Source organism: Wyeomyia smithii, chromosome 3 (assembly GCF_029784165.1).
Source record: "Wyeomyia smithii strain HCP4-BCI-WySm-NY-G18 chromosome 3, ASM2978416v1, whole genome shotgun sequence".
Lineage (NCBI taxonomy): Eukaryota > Metazoa > Arthropoda > Insecta > Diptera > Culicidae > Wyeomyia > Wyeomyia smithii.
Genome location: NC_073696.1, coordinates 50163605 through 50169604, shown reverse-complemented (window position 1 = coordinate 50169604; position 6000 = coordinate 50163605). Strand labels below are relative to the sequence as shown.

The window sequence follows — 6000 nt, the reverse complement described above, 5'->3', positions numbered from 1 at the left end:
AGTTTTTGTTCCGCCTCGAATATTTCCTAGTTGCCTCTAAAAGTATATTTAATTTAATAACGTTGCATTTTTTCGAATAAAAAAAACATTACCTTAGTTTGCTGCATCTGCATCGTATCTGTAAGCCAACTGGCCTGATCATCCTATCATTTTCATATAGATTTTCTATTCTATAATCGCTGAATTTAGGAAAAACAAAAAACAGAAGCACAACAAGACATGAAAAAATTAATGCTCAGAGAAAATCCATCGTCAATGCTCCGGAAGTAACGAATTATACAACTTTCATCGAAGGACCGTCTCGCTGAAGATGTTGCAAATGTTCTTTTTTATAGAAGGATGAGAATTACGGAAACATGTAAATAATATTCTGAATTTATTTCAACTACCGTAGCATCGAACATGCAACCGAAAAAAGATCTGAAGAGATTATTGAAGAAGGTCTCTGATCTTTTGAGTCCTTGCGCGGCTTACAAACCTTCAGTTAAATACTATTGAATGTTGGGCCCGGGAGAACGATTCCATAGGTTATTTTTAATTCTTTTCGGTTGAGTTGTATTGGCTGGCGTTTAATCTCAAATACATCATCGTAGCCGATAAAACGGAGGTACAACAATCGCACCTTCGCTTTGTACATTTTCAATTGAGCCTTTTTTCTGTAACTTATATTTTCACATGACTGCCGCCTGCAGTATGTTTTAGTTTACAATTTAGAAAACCGTTTATCATTGTGTTACTTCTTTAACCATTCATCTGGCCGATTGCGCATCCAACGTGTCACGAAAGTTTCATTAAGACTGGATACATAATACTATTAGCAAAAAAGTTAAAAAAAAGATCCATTTTTGAGCACATTTTCGATTTCAATTTTCTGGATTTTACAAATTTACTTGATGTGTAGGTACTCTATTTTTAGCAATGACATCATCGAGACGGGTCTGGAAGCTAAAATTCGCCTTTTGAATCTACTCTTTCATCATCGACCGCAATGAGCGTGCTATGTTAGATTTTAAGGTGAGATGTTTTGCAGGCTCTTGCTTTGATATACGCCCAAATCGACTAATTCAACGGGTTAAGGGTCCGATTAGACGTATGACATGGCGCTCTATCCTGTTGTAGCACATCTTCAAATCTTCAAAGAAGCTGGCCTTCACCCAGGGAGGCACTTGGTTTTCCAAAATATCGATATACACTTCAATATTAATTGTAACACCAGGTGGCATTTTCAAACAGATGGACGCTACAGTTCATGGAAAATTGCTTGCTATAAAGTTGCTATGAAAATAAACTAGACAGATGGATTGTTTCGTATTTTTATATGATTACAAGAGACTTGATGGTGAAAATGAGACATGAAAATCTATTCACCTTGAAAATCGTCTAAATTGGTCCGGTCATGATACATTCCCTTATGCTTTTAGAACGGACACAAAAATAACCGATGGAGTACCCTCTGCTTAACAATTTGTGCCAGATTGAGTTTATTTGCTGTGTTCAAAAGTAAGTAGTGCTTACGTTACCTCTTGATTGATTCATTTAAAGTAAGATCGTTTTTTACGCGTTTTTTTTTACGCGGGTTACTTTCCTCCATTACTCAAAAACCGGTACAAGATATCGACCTCATTTCAATCACGTTTTCCGTTTTAGGCCACGAGTGATCATAAATTAGTTTTCGAAAAAATTCACAATTTTTGGTGTAAACACTAAAAATTTAAAATATTGCATATTGGTCTCTAGATTGGCCACTATCATATTTAAATGAGGTTTAAACGTTTTAGGACGGTTTTCTTTGTTATATTTGCCACTCAAAACCGACTGGGAGGTCAGTGCAATCGGCCAAATAGTGAAAAAGTACCTGGAGAACATGGTTTCGGAGCTGCAGTAAATGATGCAGCGGCAACACCTGAATAAGATGGGCCAGTCGATTTGCAGGCACATCGCGACGTGGTGGTGGTGATGGATGGCGATACCTATCTCATCCTGGATGGCAACGACTGGCAGGACGCTGCGTATTTTACTTACCCTACGATAGTGAAGTACATACCACACACTAAGTTCCCCAAGAAGGTGTTGCTGTGGCTGACAATCAGCAAGAAGGGGATGTTAAAGCCGCTTCTCTTTCGCTCCAGACTGGCTAAGAATGGGAAAATTTAAATTTGAGGATTTCTGAGCAAACATGAAGCGTAAGATCTACTCCAACAATTTTGTCGCGAAAACTGAGGAGGAATTGATAAATGAAACGAAAAAGAAACGAAGAAAGTCTACATGCATTTTTTCGTCCGCCATGGACTCTCACCCTCTCTCTCTCCCTCTCTTTCTCTTCTCTCTTTTTATCTCTCTTTTCATCTCTCTTTTTATCTCTCTTTCCTCTCTTTCTATATCTCTCCCCTCTCTCTTTCTATCTCTCTCTTCTCTCTTTCTATCTCTCTTTCCTCTCTTTCTATCTCTCTCTTTTATCTATCTATCTATCTATCTCTCACTCTTCTCTTTTGTCGTCGTTTTATGCATGTTTAAGACATTTGGCATCGAAATTTTTTTTGATTTTCCCTTTTTTCCTGTACTCCTCCCTTGGTAGATTTTCGAGGGTCGAAAAACCACAACTTTGAGCGCTTTGAGGCACCCATAAACCATGTCCGATTGAGCTGAAATTTTGCACAGATGATTTCTTTGGACCAATAAACAAAATGTACGGTCGGTTTTAGAAATTTGACATGACCCTTTTCGCTGCCACCTTAGGGAACATATTATTATGTTTGAATCAAGAATGTTGACATTTTTTCGTTAGAAGTATTGAGAAATGAGATTTGTTTCAAAAATTTATAACTTCAATTCTAATGATTCTATTAATATAACCTGTTAAAGTTAAAAGATGTAGCACATCAAATGTATTTTTGAAAACAAACAATTTGGAAGCATAAACTAGGAGAAATCGTGATAGAAATATAAAAATGTTTTTATTTTTTCAAAAAAGTTTATTCTTATTTCGTTGCGCTTTTATAGGCCAGGGAAGGACGAAATCGAAAATGATACTGAAATGGGAATGAAATATAGCAAATGATCTAAAATTCAGCTCAGCGTTCCAGAGGCCAAAACAAAAAGTCATCCAAAATTGAGCATTAATTTCTTTCATTTCTTGCATGATGGTTCTTCCTACCAAGGCTGGAGATAGTAGAACTGAGTACCGAAATAAAATTTTCAGCAAAAATTTCTTTCGATTGATTATTAATATTTCATCAACTTAGTTTTACCAGCTTTCAATTTCTTCTTCATTCATGTTAGTTAAAGACATTTCAAGATACCTTCTGTACGTGTATGCATCAGAACTATTTTTCCAATTGTTACTAAATATTACTAGCGTTCACAACAGCCAACTGCAATATAAGACAATCAATTATTGTGCATCCGTTGGCCAGCCATGAATAGATATACTAATTTCATGTATCTTCCCTCGATGCTCTTCACACCCAAGTGCGAAGGAAACCTCACACATGCAAATCACGCCTCACACGTGGGGCGGCAATCAGTAGCTGCAGCCCATCGCAAATGTGCGATTGAATCCGGCTACGTAACTGATGGCAGGCAGCATATTCCACCTTCAGCAGGGCGGGCAGAACCTGTGTAGCAACAACGTGCCAGAACAATATGACGCCTGCCAACAGCAGCATACTTTCGCATAGCGTGGATTTGATTACGCTGACGATGCGCAGGCGTGAAGCATATTATGATAACATGACAAACCCGGATACCGGATGGCCCGATGGAATGGACAATGTCAGCGACTGACTGACTGTTGGAGGGAAATTCCCGTTTAATTTTTTTGCTGACCATTAATAGAAAGTTGAAGGTTTGTTTTGCAGTGAGTTGGCGTTTTGCTGACCAACAGAAAAGTAGGTACCTACCTTTGAGACAGTACATATTTTGATATTCTTAGCAGCTATTACAACATTTGATTTTACAGATCAGATCGAGAAGCTTTGTTTGAACTTGTTTCACGGGTTGATTCAATCAGCATGAAACAATCGTTTAACAGCCCTTCATTTCGATCCAGCTGACCGCATCCACTTGCGGGTACGTCAAAAGTTTCTTTCATGTCATGTCGACCAAAAGGCCTAGCATCACGATTCTCACCCTCTTGACACAATCTGCAAATTGAACAACCATGTCGTGTCCATGCGGCAGTCATCATCACGCGAGGTTTTATTTTTTGTTCTGGGAACAAGCAGTTATCTTTGCGCCGGCCGGCCGTTCGAGGATCGTATCGCGCGAACAGAACCTAGGACACACCGTGCGGCCAGCACCACAGTCTAATTAGAAGTAGAAGGAACGTGTTCAAGGGTTGACTATAGCGCGGTATTGTCCTTGCGCTACGATATCGTTCGCGGCTCTGGTAACAAACAACATCACTGCTTTTGACTGTGTCCTTCGCTGCTCTACGATGATTGTCAGTCAGGATCTCCACTTAGCGATTTCCCTAGTGGAATGAAGTCCTTTCCTCATATAGCAGTGCTAGTGAACCTATGGTATACCAACCATACCAACATATTTTTTTCTCTATTTAGACAGGTACTTCTAGCTTAGTATGATGCGAGGTCAGGTCGTTTAAATGGTCTTCATTTTGCGATTTTTTTCTAGTGGAATTCAGTGATGGTTGGATTACACACAAAAGTATAAATCATCCGGAAGTTGTAAATAATCAGCTGCTGAGCTCTACTGGATTTTTTTTCAATCAACTTTTTTTTTCATTCAAAACATAGATACATCCTCTGCTTAAACGATTGTACCATGTTCTATAATAAGTGCGGGTGCGCTCCAAGCATACCGTTACACATTTCAGAGCCGTTGTTTATATTTCGCCACCCATCATACGATAGTGGTTCGGAGAAAAAAAAATAAACGTGAGCACACTTATACACCCAGCAACCAGAAGAAATGTTATGATAATAATTCTCATTTGTCGGCTACCCTCAGCTTTCGTCCCGGATTGGTCGGCACTTCGTGCATTTATTTCTGGGTAATCGCATTCCGGTCCATTTCCAGCATTGAACTCAGCACTCGAGGAGAGAGGGTCTACCAACGCACGGTTCTTTGCGTAAAGGTAGCATCGTATCTTGAGCAGACCAGGTGCACGGTACCGAACTTTACACGGAAAGCATAAATAAATCAGCAAGCAGGAAATAAAGCCATTATGATGCGATTCACTGCAGATGGATCTGTTTTATGTAACAACATGTGCTGTATGATTGTATGAACTGACATTACGGTTTTGTTACCGCACGCAAAACTTTCCTTATTACTTTAGAAGCAATAGCGCAAAATTACCATTTAGGTAACAAATCCATTACTTAAAAAGCAATAAAATTCTTCTCCAGTCAAGTAACAACACATACTGTCATATATTTAGCACGTGTTATGAGATTACGGCTATCTAATAATGGTCGTTTCAACCACATGCAACGTTTTTTCTGTCGAAAAATGCTCCCTCTCCACCTCAAGTCAAAAAAAATCACACACCTGTCGCATAAGTTGCACATGTTACAAGTTTCTTCAATCTCCAATTCATCCGGTGGGCGTGTATTAGTTCGCTCGTTGTATGCATACGGAGCAGCGAAAAAATATGACAAGAGCTGCCAAGCAACATTTTCCCCGTCATAGAGTATGCAAACGTTGATGATTTCAAAGACTTGAAATGCGCTTTAAAATGACATCACGATCTGTAAACTGCGTTAGAGAAAAATAAAAACATTCGCTTTCTTGCAAGCTATTTACAGCACATAATCATTGGTTCATGGAAACTCATTTGGACCTGTTTGAATATACTTTCGTGCCCATCCAGAACAATATTCGCAACTTCGGCAACTCTGGTCAGACAGTATTACATATTTCCATTTCAAGTAAATACTGGGGGACGAAACGAAAGTGTTTCTAATTGGACATTTGAGGTTGACGGTTGAGATTCTGATTGTGTGTGGATGAAGGGAGACAAAAATGAGCCAGATCGTT

At 39.0% G+C, this 6000-nt stretch overlaps 1 long non-coding RNA gene across 2 annotated transcripts; it reads left to right on the top strand.

Moving 5' to 3' along the window:
* The first annotated feature begins 3773 nt into the window (after window positions 1-3773).
* On the top strand, window positions 3774-5363 carry LOC129731545 (uncharacterized). Of its 2 annotated transcripts, XR_008729036.1 has the most exons (5): window positions 3774-3887; window positions 3959-4563; window positions 4633-4685; window positions 4755-4895; window positions 4969-5363. It is a non-coding gene; the product is annotated as an uncharacterized LOC129731545 (long non-coding RNA). The 2 variants fall into 2 exon arrangements; XR_008729035.1 differs by having other exon boundaries at window positions 4633-4895.
* Window positions 5364-6000: the final 637 nt, after the last annotated feature.